The sequence below is a fragment of the Bos mutus genome, chromosome 23 (genome assembly GCF_027580195.1).
Source record: "Bos mutus isolate GX-2022 chromosome 23, NWIPB_WYAK_1.1, whole genome shotgun sequence".
Lineage (NCBI taxonomy): Eukaryota > Metazoa > Chordata > Mammalia > Artiodactyla > Bovidae > Bos > Bos mutus.
The window spans coordinates 16,432,919-16,453,866 of NC_091639.1; the positions used below are offsets into that span (position 1 = coordinate 16,432,919).

The window sequence follows — 20,948 nt, forward strand, 5'->3', positions numbered from 1 at the left end:
TTTCTTCTTTTATGATATAAAACATAATGTGTAGTAAGGTAGAAACTTCAGGTTGTTCGCTGTAGTGTAGGACTCGCTCATTCTTTTATTGCCTTTAATTGAAACTTGCTCCCGTCATCTCAGGAGGACGGAAAAGATAAAGACCTGTCCTCTGACTTCCTCAGAGGCCCTTTCTGCAGGATGTGCTGTCACCAGGATGACACAACCTGTCCACACAGCATATGACAGTGTTCAGTGACAATATTCCTCACATTCTCCCTGGGTGCACGTGCAGCCACCAAGTGACACGCTTGATGCTCTCATTTCGGCAGCGCTCACATTCAATGCCAATCACTGCTCTCGGCCAACTGCGGTTTATATCAGTTGTGAAGACACACGGACAGGTTCTTCCATTGCATGGTTCCCGTATTTTGCATCCCTGGTCTTGGCCTCTAGGTCTTTACAGCTGAAATTGATAGTCTTTACTCCTGTAAATATTTTCTTTGTAGCTATTTCAATGGATTGACCAGAAAACGTTTGTTTAAACGTGTGATGTGAGACTCATACTGTTAGATATTATGGCAGAGAATAGAAATATATAAAGTATATGAGAAACAGTCTACAAACCACACTCTCCTTAGGTGGGTCTCTGAGGTCATTTTCTTTAGTTTCTGAGTCCTGTGCAAGTCAGTAATTGAGGTGACACTCTCAGGAGGACCTTGCAAGGGAGTGGGGGAAGTGGGATAGGACAGGGCGAGAAGCTAAGCAAAAAGTATGGTTTCAGAAAACATCTAGGCACAGATTGTTCTCTTTGCAGGACCCTGGAGAGGGAGTCATACCAAGAGTTGTCCTGGACAGAGGCAAAGGGACCAGGCTGCTTCACCCCTTGTGCTAGGCAGTCATTGGCCCATGAGCTGTCTCTGGGGAAAGGGGCATAACACCCCAGACAGCTTCTGTGGAGTCGACTCCCCATCAGCCACAGACAGTCTTCTGGAGAGGTTTGCAGGTATGAACCTTTAGGGCCAACACCTGAAGCAGGTAGAGGGTGGGTGCATGATGTGGTAAAGGGGAATCAGAGCAACAACAGCACCTTATGCATAAAAATAATGACCTGTAAATCTAAAATGATAATGATGTTAATAATAGTGAATAATCATATCGCATTTCATGTATGTCAGACACCATTCTGAATGTTTCACACCTGTTGACTCATTTAATCCTCCCAAGAGCCCTATGAGGTAGGTAGTAGTATTTTCCCCATTTTAAAGATGAGCCAATTGTGGGTGGTTGTGATCTCAGAAATAATGTGGGAAGTGAGAACAAGCAAAAGCCAGGCACATGGAAAATATAGTCCAGGCAATGTATCTATGGGTAAAGAATGGGGTAGTCCTGGTGTTTGCCCAGACAGATGGGGTTTCGACACAGGCAAAGGCTGAGAAGTACACTGTTAGTAATGAGGCTATGGATGATAACTTTCTGCTATTTATGCACCTCACCAGCTGACCAACACCAAGGCCACTGTGAGAGCTAGTGTCTGAAACAGTCCCCACTAAGCACATGATCACACACCTTTGAATTTCAGAACATAGATAATCGGTACATATGGTTCAATCTAATACGCTGACTGTATTCGTTTTCTAGGGCTGCCATAATAATGTACTACAGACTAATAACAGCAGAAATTAATTTTCTCACAATTCCGGACATTAGACGTTTGGGATCAAGGTAAGGTTGCTTTCTCCTGAAGCCTTCCTCCTTGGGTGTAGACACAGGGCCAACTTCTCTGTGTTTTCAATGTGGTCTTCTCTCTCTGTGTATCCTATTCTCCTCCTCTTATAAGAACCCCAGTCATATCGGATTAGGGTCCACCCTATAGACCTCACTTTAATTACTTCTTTAAAGATCTTATCTCTGAATACATTGTGAGGTAATGAGGATTTGGCCTTCAATATATATGAACTGGGGGAGGGACACAATTTATACAAACTCAAAGTGCTTTCTACATGTAATATGTCTCCTGAGAAAATTAGCTGCAGATGTTTTCTTTTGTAATCGTTGTCTTGCTTTGTACCAAATGACTACCAAGAAATCGATAACTGATTGGATCAGTGGCTGAATCACAGATAGTCCTGAAGAGGGCTGCCTGTTGTGAGACCTCTTCTTAATAGCACAGATTGCAGTTGAGCAGGGAAATCAACCCAAACATACCCTTTCTTTTGATGTGTTTGAATTCATAGCCTATAAAGAGATGGAAGTTAAGAACAGAGGGTAAAGCAGAGACAGAGAGATGCCGCATCAGGAGGGGTAGAGTAATGGAGCTGGGAGCCAAGGATGGCCCTCTGTGCTGAAATTTGCCTCTTTGCCCTCAGGCCTTCCCCCTGGCCTTCTCCCGCCCTGATTTGTATCACTACCTTCAGATATGTTAAGCTAGTGGAAGGCACTAGTGAGAGGTCTGACTGCAGGAGGAAGGGAGAAAACCTACTCTTCTTATCTTGGTTGATGTCTCAGGCAGAGGCTGTATTACCTTCACAATTCCAGTTCTTCCTGAAAATACCTTCTTCAAGAGTTCCAGCTTCCATTAGGCAGGCCCCCATGGCTCCATTTCCCCCGGTGGCCACTCTTTGTGGATTCTGTAACACCGTAGCCTCTCCCTTTGTTTCTTCAGCCCTCAGTGATAGCAGATTATCTCTGTTCTGATGAATTTTGCCTTCCCTGTTGGACTCTTCATCACCTTTGTTATTTGTGAAACCAGTTACTCTGTTAAATTCTTTCTACTTGAAGTACCTAGCATAATTTCTCTTTTCCTGATTAGACCACCGTTCCATCTTTTCCAAGGAGACGAATTCTAAAGTTGCTGTCAAGGCGCCATCTGTGTTATCCTAAACAGTTATGAATAGCATTCTGTTTCCCATTTTGGTGTACATTGTGCCAATGGTTTTGGAGGTTCTTTCCACCCCATAGGACTTTACAATGTATCCATTATTTGAAGTAGATTGAGCAGATTTCTGATTCTTGCAGCCTGAAGGAGTCCAGCATAACTTAGGCAATGACCTATAGAGAAATAGCAATTTTATCAAAAAGGCAAATTGTTAAAGTGTCACAAAAAGGTTTAGGATAAGGGTCACTCTCTTAATAGCAGTCTTTTTATCATTTGTATGGGCGTTTTTCCTGTTTACCCATTTACCAGCTAGAATTCTTAGACTGGGCCCCAACAGGAAAAGCAGACGCTGATGAGACTGTGGACCTATTTCTTAGCTACTGTAGCATTTAAGATTATTCCCCTTTCATTTCTCAAACAGTAGAGATGTTCAAGGTTATTTTTAATTATCCATATTCCTATTCAAGTCTCAGAGTTAGTCTTATAATATTATTGCAGCAGAACCATGAAAAAGTCTTGAATAACTTGATCTATTGAAAGAAGACATAGGCAACTTGGGGCCAAGGCAATTGTAATGTTTTAAAAGCCCCATAGTTGACTCTGATACACATTCAATGCTGAGAAACACTAATATAGGTTGGTAGAATTCTAGTATATGTTAAAATCTACTTGTTGTTCAGTTGCCCAGTTGTATCTGACTCTTTGCGACCTCATGGACTGCAGTACACCAGGCCTCCCTATCCCTTACCATCTCCCCAAGTTTGCCCAAGTTCATGTCCGTTGCACTGGTGAAGCCATCCAGCCATCTCATCCTCTGATGCCTTCTTCTCCTTCTGCCCTCAATCTTTGCCTATCAGGGACTTATCCAATGAGTCGGCTGTTCACATCAGATGACCACAATACTGGAACTTCAGCTTCAGCATCAGGCCTTCCAACGAGTATTCGGGGTTGATTTCCTTTATGATTGACTGGTTTGATCTCCTTGCTGTCAAAACTAGTATATGTTAGTAAATGTCTTTCAACAGTTTTTATTTTTTTCCCTCCAAGAGTCATCTTGGCTGGGTGGGAGATTTTCATGCTCTAAGTTTACACATGATATTAGAAGCATATTTGGAGAAATAAATGTGATTTGACATTGTTTCAAATTAAGTTCATGTGAAGACAGTGCTTCAAATTGAACCCACATAAAGGGATTTAATGTGTTCCATGGGATATTGGATAGAGCATAACACATAAATCTTAGACCAAAGTCCAGGCCAAGAAGAAGATGGTCGTGTCACAATCCCAGGCTGCCATGTGTCAGAGACATGAGTCCTGAGTTTTCCAAGCAGTTGCAGCATTGCCACTTAGAAAACATCCCCATTACATCAAATGATAAGAGTTTCCGTGTGGTCGCCTGGAGTATTGCTCGCTGACAGGTTTTAAAGCAATGCTTCTTGTAACACAGCTCTGCTGGGAGGAGCTGGGGCAGCCCAAGCCATGTGCTGTACATCATGGTGAGTGGAGTGACCAACATGTAACTGAACAGAAGAACTACTTTCAATGCAGCCAGAGCTGTCTGATGGGAGAAGATGGATGAGTAGGAAGAACTAACAAATCTTCCCATGCTTGGGTGGACAAGGGGAAGAGCACTGACTCACTGGAAAAGAGCATTAGGTTTGATTCTTCATGCTGGAGGGAGACCAGCTTGGGTTGATCTTCTCTTAGTTGCAGACCAGTGTGGCAAACCGGGATAATGATGGGAGTTCTGGGTAGAATTTTACTAACACAGAAGATCTGAGTGCTTCCTGGAGACAGCACATTCTGAGGGCATGAGAGAATCAAGAAGTAGGAGGAACAAGAAATTCACCCCCCACGCCCCTGTTGGCATTACCCGGTGATGATGGCTCTAGGTGGGTTTTTCACATCAAGTCAGATTAGTGGCATCTCTGGGGGAAGGAACACCCAAGGGATGGTAGAACTGAAGATTCCAAATGGACAGAAGAGAGAGCCGTGCCAGGAGAGTGAGCCTGAGCATTTTCACAAAGACGCTGGGTGCCTGTTGCCTTAGCGTGGTCAGTTTTGTTTATGTCCTTCTAATTTTTCAACTGATGCTTCTTTCTTACAAAAGGAAAAATGCAAAAATCATGAAGTAGGTCTGTGTATGTTCCTCAAATGATAACTGATTCCAATGACCTATTTAATGTTATTTCAATATTAATGCCATCATTGTGATTAAATAGAAAATATCTTACTATATAGTATAGAATAGTTACTTGTGCAGTTACTTTATTAACATTTTCTATTTATGGTGAAAACTAGTAAGATAAATCATTTCAGTTGGATGAGGAAAATAAGGGAAAAACTGTAGTTTTTTTTTTTCCTTGAACTTTAATACTTTCCATGAAAGGACCTCAAGGCATGTGCTTCTTTGAGATAAAATACATTTTACATCACTGTCTTTCCCCTCACATCATGGGTCTCTGCCTTTACCCCATCGGATGTTGGCTCAGCGGCATGTCTTATCTCTTCCTAACATGCATCCTGCCATGCTATATTTCTTAAATGAATGGAAACTTTGTTTAAACAGAGGAGAAATATAATGATCACCTCACCTGTTTAAAATGGCTGCATGAGTATGCTTTGGTCATTGTCATTAAAAATGTATTTGCTTGGCAAGTTCTACGGCTGTATGAATTACTCTATAAGAATTCCCCACAATAGTTACTAGGAGATGGAAATAGAGTTAAATGACTACTTCCACACGTATTTTAAAATTAAAGGCAGCAGTTTAATAAAGCGAAAAAGAGATACATTTTGGAGTTAGAGCTTCATTCTGATTCTTGGTTTCCCATTTACTTTTTGTGTGACCTTGGGCAAGACGTATGACCTTGTTAAGGCCTCCAGTGCTTCATCTGTAAAATGAGAACAAAATCCATTTCATTAAGTTATATTGAGAAAGAGATGCTACATGAAAACAGCCGACAGAATACTTGGCATAGAACAGAAACATAAACATAATTGTTTGCTTCTTTTAGGGCTTCCATTGTCACTGTTTTTAATTCTACTTGAGAACTCATTGGTAAAACTATGTTATATAGATGTTTAAAACTGCTTTTGTTATTGTCTTCCAAGAGTGAGTCAAATTTGCATTTTCTTAAGATAACAGAAAAGAGAAAGTTCAGTGAGGATACAGCTGTTAGGTTAGGGCAAATCATCTTAGCATTTGCCTTTTTGATCATTTTGCATTATTTTTCCATTTTACTTTTAAAACTTCCAAATGTTATCAAAATGAGCACTTTCTAGTTCCATAGAAGCTGTTCAAATTTTATATTCTCAAAAGGACTAAATCGGTGGCAACATTCTGAATACTCGGAAAAACAGCTTGACAAGTTCAGTCGAAAGAGAAACAGACATAAGTAATGAGCATTAAAAAAAAAAAAAAAAAACACAAAAAAACCTTACAGGGATATGAATTCAAATTGCTTGATTTTTTTTGGTTTTACAGGACCCACATAAAGAACCCTTTCTATGGAGGAAAATAATGATATCACTGTGGCTGGCAAGGTCAGCTGGGACATTGGCTAGGTAGCAGAAAATACATTTCTTGGCTTCATTTCCTTCCAAACAAGGGCATATTCCATATTTTGCACAAAAAATCTATCATTTCATAGCTGTAAAAAGAAACAAGGTTTAGAAAGAGTGTGATGTGGTAAATGGAAATGTCTGGAGTCTGATGTACTCAGCTGAGGTCATATGACAGCTGGACACATTTGAGAAAGTCATGTATCCATCTGTACCTCAGTGTTTGAAAAAATGGGGACAGTGCCATCCAATCTGCTGGCTGGTTGTGAGAATTTAAATGAGATAATGCATGTGAAAGTGCCTGGAATATATAAGACTGTTAGTAAGAGTCACTGGGTACTTTGGCCACCTCATGCAAAGAGTTGATTCATTGGAAAAGACTCTGATGCTGGGAGGGATTGGGGGCAGGAGGAGAAGGGGACAACAGAGGATGAGATGGCTGGATGGCATCACCAACTCGATGGACTTGAGTCTGAGTGAACTCCGGGAGATGGTGATGGACAGGGAGGCCTGGCGTGCTGCAATTCACAGGGTCTCAAAGAGTTGGACACGACTGAGCAACAGAACTGAACTGATCTGAAGAGTCACTGGATTTATTTTGTTTGTTTTTTACTAATGATATTCTCATTTAATGGTTAAAATAAACCAAACCTAAGAGGCCAAGAAAATTTGGAAATCTCAGAATTCTCATGAAGAAACCTTTTAAGAACTTCTGTAAAATAATATCATGAACATATGGAGTAGATTTCCAACTCGAGCACACTGTGGCCTCAGAATTAAGATTAAGATGATTGACTTTTACCTACCCTGGAAACTGTGACAGGAGTTCCACGCATCTGAGCTCTCACAAACCTAAGTTTGCCAAGACTGAGGAGGCACGAAGCATTCATTGAAGAAATATATCTGCTTCCAAGCCTTCAGAATTCGTCTGATTTAAAGTTCAGGGTTACATGTACAACTCACCTACTGTGAGAATGACCATGGAGATTTCTTAATACTGTGGCCATTTTAATTTTTTTTCTTCTTTCCTCTATTTACATTTCTGGTGGTGCTTCTCAGAGATTAAATCACTAGCTCAACCAAAGCATTTTCTCCAGTATTTTCTCTTACTCATTAGCTCATTCCCAAAGTTATGCTACAGTTGGATGAGGTTCAGTTGCTTCTGAGAGACTTGTTGTTTGACGTTTAGATTCCATTCACATGACTTTATCCTTCATAACTCATAGATGATCATTTATAAAAAATACTGTCAGGAGCATGTTATGTGAAAAGTCATATTTAAGAGGCTCCACTCCTAAGGCAAGACCTATTAAGCTGTAGTAAGACATCGAAGTTACAAGGAAACTGATTGTCTCTCTGAATTATGCTCAATCTCTTTCTCAGTCTCTCTGACGAGGCCTCTCATCTTAATGTGTTTGTATAATAGAATTAGAGATTTGGAAAAGGTCAGAACTGAGATGTGAGAGTTAGACTACAAAGAAAGCTGAGCACCGAAGAATTGATGCTTTTGAACTGTGGTGTTGGAGAAGACTCTTGAGAGTCCCTTGGACTGCAAGGAGATCCAACCAGTCCATCCTAAAGGAGATCAGTCCTGAATATTCATTGGAAGGACTGATGCTGAAGCTGAAACTCCAACACTTTGGCCACCTGATGGGAAGAACTGACTTCCTGGAAAAGACCCTGATGCTGAGAAAGATTGAAGGCAGGAGAAGGGGATGACAGAGGATGAGATGGTTGGATGGCATCACTGACTCAATGGACATGAGTTTGAGTAAATTCCGGGAGTTGGTGATGGACAGGGAGGCCTGGCGTGGTGCAGCCATGGGGTCGCAAAGAGTCGGACACAACTGAGTGACTGAACTGAACTGAGAGTTCATTAGTCCAACTTCCTACTTTTACTGGAAGATAACTGACACAAATGTTTAACGGTTTTTGTTTTCAAAACATGGAAGATAATGAGATTGTGTTGATGTATAAAGCGATACTTCAGGCCAAGGCCAAATCTAAGAATAGGAAGCAAAGTTGCTTCTGTGCCCATTGAAGGCTGGGGAATAGAGAAAAAACTATGATTTAGTGGAAAACATCACTCAAAGCTTCAGATTACACATCTGTAAAATAGTGATGTTAGTAGTCTGTCTACGGGTTTTGTAAAGATTATGTGAAGCAACTCATGCAAAATACTTAGTCCAGTGCCAGACACCCACTAAGAACTGTGTTTTCTCTCTCTTTCTATATATATATATATATATATATATATATAGTTGTGTGTGTGTATATATACACATACGTAGAGTGGCATAGTATACATGACATAAAAGCTACGACTTTATTTTTAAGAAGTAGTTCAGTTGTATTAAATACATTGACACTGCTGTGCAGCCAGCAATGCCATTTATCTCCAGAACTCTTTTCCTCTTGCAAAACTGAAACTTTGTACCATTAATAATAATACCTCATTCCCCCTGTCCCCCAGCCCTTGGAAACTACAGCTGTATTTTATCTCTCAATGAATTTGAATTAGCCACTTTAGCTAGCTCATCTGAGTAGAATCATACAGTGTCTGTCCTTTGAGGATTGCCTGATTTTATTTAGTATAATGTCCTCAAGGTCCATCTATTTGGAGCATGTACAGAATTTCTCTCTCTTTTAGGTTGAATAAGATTCCATTGCATGTCTATGCCACATCTAGTTCATTTATCTGTTGATGGACACTCAGGTTGCTCTCATATTTTGGCTATTGTGAACAATACTGCCCTGGACAGCAGTATTTTCAAGATTTGAGACCCTGTTTTCGATTAGTTCCATTTTATATCTAGAAGTGGAATTGTCAGAATGCTGTGAGTCGAGAAGTAAAAAGGGGTAAGAATGTCATGTCACCACGGAGAAGGCTTCCAGAAGGAGAAGGAGAAAGAGAAAGAACACAGAAATCTAGCAGTAGAACTCACGTGATTGTGGACAGGTCTAGATCTGCACTGTCCTCTACAGTGGTGATAATGCCATTTGAGATGTGGCTGGTGCCACTGAGGAACTGAGTTTTTAAATTTTTAGTCTTAATTAATTTAAATAATTGCTTATGTCCATGGCACCCCACTCCAGTACTCTTGCCTGGAAAATCCCATAGACTGAGAAGCCTGGTAGGCTATGGTCCATGGGGTCGCAAAGAGTCAGACACGACTGAGCGACTTCACTTCAGGGGCAACCATAGAAGACAGAGCAGAGAGCACGCAATCTATAGAAAAAGAGGTCACTGAGGGGTATTGAGGAAGGTTTTTATTTCTGTTTTTCTCAAGATATTAGAGACTTACAGGATTATAAAAATGATGAGCATTAGGCAGAAGAGCTTTTGAAGTTGAAGCACAGGAATAGGAAAATAATCAATAAAGTTTCTGAGAGGAGGTAAGGTTGATAAGATCTAGAGCAGGAGGGATTCTTCGGCCTTTCACAATACACAAGATTATGATGATTCTATGGGAGGAGAGAGGAGGAGTATGATGGTGTTGGCAATTGTCAGGAGTGTAGGCTGGTGGCAGGAAGCTGAGTGGGTTTCCAACAGACGGATTCCATTTTCTTCCCAGGATGGGAATTGAGGTCATCTACTGGGAGGGAGGGAAAGAGTAGTAAGCTAGAGATTGCAGGAGTTGAGAAGATTTAAAACAGCTTTTGGAAAAGACAGAATGCTGACGATGGAAACCTGTGAAGTTTGTTGAGCAGTCCTTATTTTTCAGACGGGGAAGCCAGACTTAGGAAGGTGTGCATGTCGCTTAGTTTCTTTCAAGTCCAGAAAACAGTGGAGACTTGAATCTTTCTGAGTCCACAGATTCAGTTCTTACACTGCCAGTAAATTAACCTGCCTGTGCCAAGCTCCAGCGCCTTATATGTGCCTCTTCTGATACTTTTCACCTCCATCTTTTATGGTATTTATTCATGCAAAGGCTCTGTTTCTCTTAGTAAATTCCAGGTGTGCAGAATCCATCGTCTTAAAACATCCTAGCCGCTCCACAGTGCCCAGCACAACTCCTCACAGACAAAGGAGGCTCAGTAAATATTTGTTGAGTGGTGCATGGCTGGATAAAGGGAGGCAAGATGCATGAGGTGGAAGAAAAGGCCCTTTCTCATACCCGGGTTCACCTTCCCCATTCTTATGCATGACTGACTCCATTTATGCTCTGCATTTCTGGCTTAGACATAGCTGGAGCCTCTCCCCATTATCATGATGGTTTGGAGAGACATACTTGAAAATCAAGTGAAGCAATTCAGTGTGAAAAAGAAGGGCTGTTATTTTTCTGAGATTTTTTTTTTCCTTTTTAAAAAATTATTTAATTAATTTATTTTGGAGTCCAGACATGGCAGGAAAGCTGACACTTGGGAGGTTCCTCTTTCTCCAATATAACTGACATCACAGAGTTCATGCCCTTATCTTTCATTCTCAAGGTTATAAACAAACATTGAGATTGGCCAGAGCCCTGACCTTGTGGGTGACTAAGGCCCCTTGGAGTTAAAATCTAACTAAGATTTCCCCCTGGGACTCCAATTCTATCATATTGTGCTATATTTACCGATGATGTTACACTTTATCTTAGCAAATATTTAATTTGTTGAGAGAAAACATGTCATGAATGTATTACTCATAAGTTTCCCTGTTTCCCAAAGATTCTGGCAAGTGGCAGAGCTGGGATTTCTGGGGTCCTATTCATACAGCTGAAACAAAGCCAAGGGCCAAACCTTAGCGAATTCAGAGGAGAAGAGATGGGTGTTGTACCGAGGCTGGCAGCACTTGCTGAATGATTTGATGTGGCCAGTTGATCAGTAGGCATTTCCCATGCGATGGTTAGCTTAACTCTGAAATCAAATGGTTTTAGAAATAAGTATCTAAGAACCAAGAAAATGTATCTGACTCACTGAAAATATGGGAAGCTCACTTTTATTTTCCCAATTCCATTGTCCTCTGTTCAATTAAATATGCATGTCACTGACCATGGATAAATCTAAACATTGATGGGATTTTGCATCACCAGTATTTATGCTCACGCCAGAGCTCCTGAACTGAAACACCCCTGAGAGAATAAAATACCTGTTGGCATTGATGGTTTTGAGATTATCGAAACATATACTATTTTAGAAAATCAAAATATGCTGTTTTAAAGAAGAGTTTTTTTTTTTTTCAATAAGCACCCTTAAAACCTCGTTATTTGTACTGAGAGCTGAAACCTGACCATAGAAGCTGTTTTCTTGATTTCCCAAGTGACCTCATAAAGGGTTTGGACTAACTTTCTCTTAATTCCAAAATCCAACGAAAATAAATTTTATCCAGATGTTGGGCTTGGAGATTCGTGTTACATTACAAACATAACTGAATATTTGTTTTTGGAAAAATTTACTACTGTATATCATTTAAAGTAAAGGTTATATGTGTTTTTTCATTCTTGTCACAGCTTCTTATTCTTTTAGCCTCTGAAGCCACTATCCCATCCTGAGTATCTGACGTTTCTGTGTTTGTCGACAGTGCGCATGATTAAAATGATATTTTCATATTTCAATGTAGTTGGAGCTCCTTAAAGTAGAGGGTTGTAAGTGCAAAAAAAAAAAAAAAATAAGATATGCAGCTCCCTAATGGCTTATTACCATCACATTTGCAATTCAGATCAGCTCTAAATTGACTGAAATTTTTAAACACATAGCAGGCAGTTTAAACTAATGATTGTCTGGAGGTTCACATCTGACATGAACTAAGCTTCTGTTCAAAACAAATTGCAAATAATTCCTCCCTTAGAGTCAAAATGTCACTTTTAAAACTCCATGTTATTGCTAGATTTTTGTCAGTTACATACAAAAAAAAAAAATCTGCTTTTATAGTGTGTTCTATCTTTGAAAGGACTGAGTGACACCATTTCCCTATTAAAAAAAAATAACACAACACCACGTATCTATATATATGGCTCTCCATCAGTTTCACTGGGAATCACCTCCCCCCCTTCCCCCTCTTCCCCTTCAAAAATCCTAATTGTAAAGTAAAACACCCTTGGGGCAGTGGTAGACCCGGTTGCTAAGCAACCCTCAGCAGGTAGCGGGATTCAGCTGCAGATGTCCTGATTCTTTCCTAAGAACCTTCTTATTACTGTTTGTGTTAATCTTTAACCAGGCTTTTAAACCACAGCCTTTCTCTCGAGTCTCTTGTTGTTAGATTGCACAGGCCTCCTCAAATGTTGTCCCAGAGGTAATGGTATTAAGGGGTGGCTATTGAATGTTTGGAGAATGATAAGCACTGAAAGGGATTAGAGTTGCATGTTCCAACTAACCTTATTCTTCCGTTCTTAAAAAATATCGTGAAAATTGGACCCTAATAGGAACAATGGTTGGTGTTGACACACAGCTCTGAACCTGCTTTCACTCTGAGCTTGTAAATATGGTGAGGCCACCTCATGATAATTGTTCTTTTTAAAAGATCCACATTCTCCTACCAAGACCATGTATGGAATTCATTTAGCATTTGTCGATAGCCTTAGACTGAGTCCCAAGTCATTCGGTTTAATTACAGGAGAGCCAGGTACGGATGGGTTGATGGACAGACAGAGTTAATAACGGGTTGAGAGAATCTCCTTCTTTGGAGAAGTGTTTCTGCCTCCAGTCGGGGAGGAGGGTCTTCACAGTCCCAAAATTCTGTGATTGGGCTTAAATTTGACCAGTTCTTCAAGGCTGTGTCAGTGTCATGTGAGAAGAGAGGCGCATTTAACAGTGTGGAGATCTCTTCATTTCCTCTGTTGTGAGGTTTGGATAAATTTCACAGAAGACCCCTCATAGCTGTTATTGGCCAATAGGAGTAAGCTCATAAAACATGTTAAAATAAGCCTATTTCTGCATCCTCCTTACACAACATAGGGCAGAGTAAAGACAACACAATTTCTCCGAGGCCTTTTCACTCCCTTTCAGTAGATTAAAAAAATCATCACAGATGATTCACTCCCAGGACCTGCATTCTGTGTCATTTAAAAGGAATTCAGGCCTTTTCCCAATATAACATTTGCTTACAGACCTGATCCTATTATGCAACAGAATATGTGCTTATTAACACTGATTAACTGACTTGGAAATTGGAGAAAGGTCAGAGCAAATGTGAGAGATAACATTTTCATGTTTTCCAGACCTTATTGAAGTTAATCTATATCGATAAAATCTTCAAATTTTGGATTCATCACACACACATCCATACACAGACAAATAAGATATTAGTCTCCTGCTTTCTGAACTCCATTGATATTCTCCTTTGTTTGAAGCTATTTATGAGATATTTTGATCTTAAATTTAAAAAAAAGGAAAAAAGTATAGCTGCCTCCAAAAGGTTGACAGTTGATTGGTGTCCACCATCTCCTAGGTTGTGTGTGGACTAGTTCATTTTTATTCCTCTCAGTCAGTTCAGTTCAGTCGCTCAGTCATGTCTGACTCTTTCTGACTCCGTGGACTGCAGCATGCCAGGCTTCCCTGTCCATCACCAACTCCCAGAGCTTGCTCAAACTCATGTCCATAGAGTTGGTGATGGCATTTATTCCTCTAATTCCACCAGACATCAAACACTAGGAAAATACCTTATATTCCTGATGGGGAGACTGAGACAGGGAGCTTGTTATCCAGTTTTTGGACTGTCATGTTTGAATGACCCAAAAGTACCATGATATCAGATAAGTGTTCTCCAATATATGATGGCCTGAAGGCTTTCATGAGTTTCATTTTGCGTTTAGAAGACCAGCTCATTTTCTTTCCAAGAAACCTTGGATATACCATTGAGAAATGATAAACCTTCTCTATAATTTTGAATTGTCTTCTATTTAAACTCCAACCTCTGTCTTTGATCTTTCTCTTGCTCTAAGAGAAATTATTTTGTTACATGATGATTGGCCAAGTGGGTCTATTAAATTCTGAATACAGCTGGTGTTGATTATAGTTCTGCTAATGAAAGTATCTTTGTGCAATCCTGAAGGCAACTTGTAAAAGTAAACTGATGAACCTAGAAGAAAAAATTTTACATGTCCACTCATAAGCATGTTGATGGATTCCATCCTAATCAATCAAAACTTTGTTTGTCAAACAATAGTTTGTCAGATGCCAGTAGAGGAAAATATTAGTTTAGAAAAGGGCAGTTTGAAGCAGTGTGCCCATGCCTAGATTGTAGAGCCATTTTTACAGGATGGGGTTTGGCCTTTGTCTCTGCAGGTAGTGGGAATATAGGCTCCACCCTTTCAATCACTTGCTATCTCCAGGCAGCTACCTGTGTCTATTCAGGGCAGACAGATTCACGGACCTCATGGCCACTCCCCATTCATGTCCAGGATCTGTGGCTTCAAAACTATCAGTCTCCATGCCAGAAGTATAACTCGTAACTGTGAAGGGTATGCTGTTGGGGTGACCCATTGTAGGCTCTGTGGTTTTCATTGTTGTTGTTATTGATGCATGAACACACTTTTAATATTTCTAGTCCCCCAATTTCCTTCTTTTTGACTTCTGAATCTAGGTATGAATAAAAAAGGGCTACCCTGGTGCTCAGATGGTAAAGAGTCAGACATGACTTAATGGCTAAACAGCAACAACAAATGGTTTACAGTAAGTGGTGAAGATTTGTTTAGTCCAGGGCTCCATTGATATTTGGGTATTACTGAATTTTGAGCCCAACAATTCTTTAGGACGAGGGCTGCCCTGTGCATTGTGGAATGTTTAGCAGCCTTCCTGGCCTTTACCCGCTGGATGTCTCTCCTCATTTGTGATAAGCAAACCTGTCTCTGGGTGTTGCCAAGTACTCCGTGGGAGTACAAAATCACCCCCTGTTGAGAACTACTGGTTTATTCCCTTGCCCTAGTGTGTGGTGTAGGCTAGTGCATCAGCCTCACCTGTAAGCTTGTTAGAGATGCAGAAATTCAAGACCCACCCCAAACCCACTGAATAGAAATCTGTGTTTTAATAAGATCCTTAGGTAATATCATATGAACGTTAATGTGTGGGAAGTGCTGGTATCATCTTGAACAAAAGTCTGGCCTTATTTATCTTGTAAGCTAAGGTAGCACAATTTCAGGAGTGGAAATGTAATCTCAGTGGAATTCTCATCCTGCAAGTTGATGTATATACTGGCAGGTATATTTAGAGCATGGTTCATTGAAATATTTAAGGAAAATCAAAGGGCACTGACCAACCTAAAAATCTTTCTTTTCTCCCAATAATTATCATGTTGTTTTCTGTTTTGGCCCACTTCGTGCCGTATGAATGCAGATTAATGATACTTAGGAAATGTTTGCATCTCCCAAGCTAATCCATAAATAACACCAGTAATAATAAATACTGAAATTCATCCTAGTGTTTATTATGTACTAAGTGCTCTATCAGGGTCTTTAATCCTCCCAACAACTCTGTGAGGCATTAACCTTGTTTGACTGATGAAGAAGCTAAGAGAGAAATTAAGTGCCTTTGTCCTGATGTCACATTTGTACAGAGTGAGGGGGGTCCGTGTTCTTTCCACCCTTTTCTTCTACCTTCCCATCTAAGGAGAGCAAAAACAAGAATGAATATTTTCTCCAGCTTATTATGCCTAAACAGCATCCATGCAGATTCTCAGCCCCAGGAATAACAGGGGGAAAGAATCGTTATTTTTTTTTTTTAAAGTCCCTTTTGTTCTATCTTCTCAGGCAGTGTTCTCATTATACCTTGAGAATGTCTGGTTGTTGCCAACAGCTTGAGGTGAAGCATCCGCTCACCCTTCCCTCCCCTTGCCCTGAGAGAATTAGCGTCCAGCAACAACAAAGCCCTGTGGTACACTGTAAGAAGCTTTCTGGGAAAGGACCGTTATGTCTCTTGTTTTTGAGATCTGCCCACTGATAGGACGGGGTACTATGCACTGATTCTGTAGCCCAAAGGTTTGATGAGTAGACACAGAGAAAGAAAACTAAATGTGGCACTCACATGATTTAATCGAAATCTAATACTTCAGTGATTCTTTATTTTTCCTTCGTTAGAGAAACCCTCTGCTCTTGCTTCTGATCCTTTCTTTGGCTGAACTTCTGCTGTATCACCCGCCTATTTTTTAATTCAACCTATATTCTATCAGACGGTATTCCCAGCTTCCTTTTATCACCATGGTGACACCATATGCTTATGCCTTTATTAAAAATTTATCTTAAATAGATCTTCTAGGAACTAGTCTTTTAGGCAGTGACAGTTTTTCAGTTTCAAATGCACCATAATGTCCAGATACTGGGAATTTGTGTGCAAATATTATTCCACTATTACTATAAAGGGAAATAAAGCAAAATGTTTAAAATTAGATAGCTACTATTCCTGCTGGATGCTTATGCATGGAAAAAGACATTTTATATGCATTCCATTCTTACTTTCCAAGTGCACTTGGCACACAGTCTTTTTAAAGAAGAACTTTATGTAACCTTGAATTAGCTTATATGATCATCTACATTTGGTCAATTTTTAACTTTTAAACTTAATGTCAACTTTCCAGAAATATGTCCTATGAGAAAAATCAGAAATGCTGATGAAGATTAACATGCATATAAACAGCTTAAAATTACTTCTATATCCAGTAATGAGAGAAGAAATAATAATAATTTATACTTTGATATAGTATGAACTGGTATGGTACAGTATCATATTATTGCTATACTACAAATTGCTCAACTGTAGTAATGACTGAATAATAAGCATTTCCTAAGAAAGATATTGCAAATAATTTTAGTAATGAGGAAAGGATTATAATGCAGTAATTGAGAATATACTAAATTTATTTGTGACACTGCTTTTGTCTTTATAGCTATGTCTATACCTCTTTAGTTAATTAAACATCTTTAGTTATATGTCTATTTATAAAATTGAAAAAATGCCAAATACTAATAATGGCTATACCTAGTTGATGAGTTTATGGGTGGTTTTTATCTTTTTAAAGCTTTTCTCTGTTTTCTGTAGTTTTTTTTTTCATGAACAGGAAATACTTTTGAAATCAGAAAGAAAAAAGTGAATATTTAAATATGAAATTAAATTAATTTAATTCTACCTGGATTGTAGTAATATGATTAAGAGGTCCTTGGGATTTTGCATATTTTTCTTGTATTTAAAGAGTTTACTGTTACAGAAGCTACTCTTAACCTGATACTTTTGTTTTAAAAGAGGATTTCAAAACAGTTATTCCAAATGAAGGACAGAGACTATTGTCTTCACCACAGATAATGAAAAATGAGTTACAAGGAGATAGGAACAAAATCAGGGGCCATTGTCCCCAGTGTGTATAAATTAAATAGCTATGTTTCCAAAAGGTTATATCTGGAGTTTGCAGATGGGCTTGACAAAAGAAAAGATTGCCTGAATATTTTTCATTGTACTTAAACAAAAATATTTAAGCAAAATGTAAAAAGATGATTTTTATAAAGAATATGATTAATGGGTGTTTTACGAGGAAAATACTCAGAGGATGGTGCTGGATACTAAGAAAAAAGCACAGGATTTGATCACAGCAAACATGGGATTCTCGATTTAACTGCCTTTACCAAGATGTGGATAAATAATTTCATCTTTCTTAGCCTCCATTTCTTCACTTATAATATAGAAGCAATCTAAAATCCCTTAGAGTTGAGAGTGTGCTTTATTCTACTGTTTTACATATCCTTGTGGCAGAGATCAAGTTATGGGAGTTTATATTTCTGAAACTTGGGTCAAGGTCCTGGCTGATCCTCAACAAGAACAACTGTGTGGGCATCTCTTGTGTTGTTCTCACCAACTAAATGAAGCCAAGCAACAAGGAAAGGAAGTCCAAGCACACAAAATCTCTTCTTGGTTTCCACGAAGACAGTGCTTTTTCGTTTGGAACAGTCTTTCCACATGTGGAAGTGTTTCGTCTTTCATAAAGTGCTTAATGTAAACTTGTGACTAGAAACAGCAAACAGTGATAATAGCTGTTCTCTTTTATGAATCCAAGTGTCTGTTAAATATATCTAACATGTACTTGTGTATGTGAATGTGTGTATTAAAAAGACACTTAAGTAATTGATAATAATAGATAATGTATTAGTTTTTTAAAACAGCTTTATTGAAGTATAATTGATATGCAACAAATGGTACATATTTTAAGCATACAAGTTGCTGTTCTGATGTGTGTATGTGTGTGTGGTGTATGCCCTCACCAAAACCCATAACATCACCCCCCAAAGTTTCCTTGTCTCTTTTTGTAATTTCTCCACAAACTCATATGTGGTATGAAGGGTAGGTCAGAAGTTTTTTTTAAGGTTTCCATTTTTTATCATTGTGTATATCCAGTCCTTCCAGCACTGGATAGTGAAAAACTTCCCTTTCTTCCCCTTGCAACTGTTAAAAGTAAATTGCCCACATATGTTTGGGGGTATTTTGATTTATTTATTAATATTTGGCCATGCCACTAGCAAGATCTTAGTTCTCCACCCAGGGATTGAACTCTGGCCAAGGCAGTGAAAGAACCGAGTCCTAGCCATTAGACCACCAGGGAGCTCCCGTGGGTTTATTTTTGAAGTAACTATTTTGTTTCACTGATACAGTTCTTTGTTTGCTAATACCACACAGTCTGGATTGCTGCAGTTTTATAATGAGTCTTGAATTTAGCTAATAAAATTTTAGGTGTTTTGAATTTTCATATGAATCTTAGAATTAGCTTGTCAATTTCTCCAAGAAAACCTGCTGAGATTTTTATTGGGACTGCATTGAATCTCTCAATCGATTTATAGAGAATTACTATCTTAAATTGTCTTTCCTGATTTATGATCACAGTATATCACTTCATTTACTTAGGTTTTTTAAATTTTCTCTCTGCAGAGTTCTGTAGTTTTCATTATATAGGCCAAGTACACATTTTGTCATGTTTATACTTTAATATTTTGTATTTTTGACACTGATGCAAATGATATTCTTTCAATTTCAACTGATTATTCATTACTAAGCTATAAAAATACTCTTAATATTTAAGTATTGATCTAGGATCTCATGACTGTGTTACACTCAATTTTTAGTTTTAGTAGATTTGGGGAGTAGATTCCATAAGGTTTTCTTTGTGGGTGATTGTGTCATTTGCAAATATTGACATTTTACATTCTTTGTTTCCAATCTGGATGGTTTTCATTTTGTTTTTCTTGTCTTATTACATTGACTTAGCACTTCAGTAAAATAATGAGTAGATGTGGTAAAAACAGACATCATTTCTTTGTTCAAGATTTTAACAGAAAAAGCACTTAGTATTCTACCACTAAGTAGGATATTACTGAACTGAGGATATTAAGTGTACATTTTTGTAGATGTCCATTATCTTGTTGAAAAAGTTTCCTTTTGAGAAATGCTACTTTCCTGAAAGTTTTTTTTTTTTTAAATTAGGGATGGATTTGGATTTTGCTAAAAAATTTTTCCATCTATTTATAATTGTGTGTGGGTGTGTGTTTAAATCAGCTAAAGCTTCCCTGGTGGTTCAGTCAGTAGAGTCTGCCTGCAATGCAAGAGACTCGGGTTGGATTGCTGGGTCTGGAAGATCTCCTGGAGAAGAGAATGGCCACCTACTCTAGTATTCTTGCCTGGAGAATTCCATGGACAGAGGAACATGATGGGCTACACAGGATCACAAAGAGTTGGATACAACTGAGTGACTTACACGTCACTTTACATGGTGAATGATATTGACCGATTTTCAGTGTGAAACCAGACTGGTATTCCTGGGATAAATCTCATTTGGTTATAATGCATTATATTTTTAAAATTATATATCACTGGATTTGATTTGCTAATTTTTTTTTTTTTTTTGCACCTGTGTTCATGAGGGATGCTGCTCTGTAGTTATTTTTCTTGTGTTTGTAGAATGAACTGGGAAGTACTACCTTCTCTTCACCTAGTGGTCGTGGCTCAAATGGTAAAGAATCCTGCTGCCAATGTAGAAGACGGAGGAGATGCAGGTTCGATCCCTGGGTCAGGAATATCCCCTGGTAGAGGAAATGGCAACCTATTCCAGTATTCTTGGCTGAAAATGCCATGGACAGAGGAGCCTCGTGGGCTGTATAGTCCATGAAGTTGAGCACTTGATAAGAATAATACCTTCAAATTTCTAGAAGTTGTGTAGAATTTCTTTCTTTCTTTAGGGTTTGATTGAATTGACCAATAAAATGACAGGTGGTAACTAGGCTTATCATCATAATCATTTCATAATGTATGATAATATCAAATATAAAAAATAACTACTGTGTTGTATACCAGACATTAATATAATATTATATGTTAGTTATAAATTAGTAAAGAAAGAATTGACCAATAAAGCCATCTGTGTGCGGAGTCACTCAGTCATGCCTGACTCTTTGTGACCCCATGGACTGTAGCCCACCAGGCTCCTCTGTCCATGGGGATTCTCCAGATAAGAATACTGGAGTGGTTTCCATGTCCTTCTCCGGGGGATATTCCCAACCCAGCGATCAAACCCAGGTCTCCCACACTGCAGGCGGATTCTTTACCATCTGAGCCACCAGGGAAGCCCCAAAAGCCATCT

General features: G+C 39.0%; 1 long non-coding RNA gene across 1 annotated transcript in view; it reads left to right on the plus strand.

Annotated features, from left to right (window-relative positions):
- Window positions 1–1,618: 1,618 nt before the first annotated feature.
- The window catches only part of LOC138985114 (uncharacterized), a 43,646-nt gene continuing 24,316 nt past the window's right edge, over window positions 1,619–20,948 (plus strand). Inside the window, exon 1 of the long non-coding RNA XR_011462379.1 lies at window positions 1,619–1,704. This is a non-coding gene — a long non-coding RNA (uncharacterized lncRNA). The remainder of the gene's footprint in view (window positions 1,705–20,948) is intronic.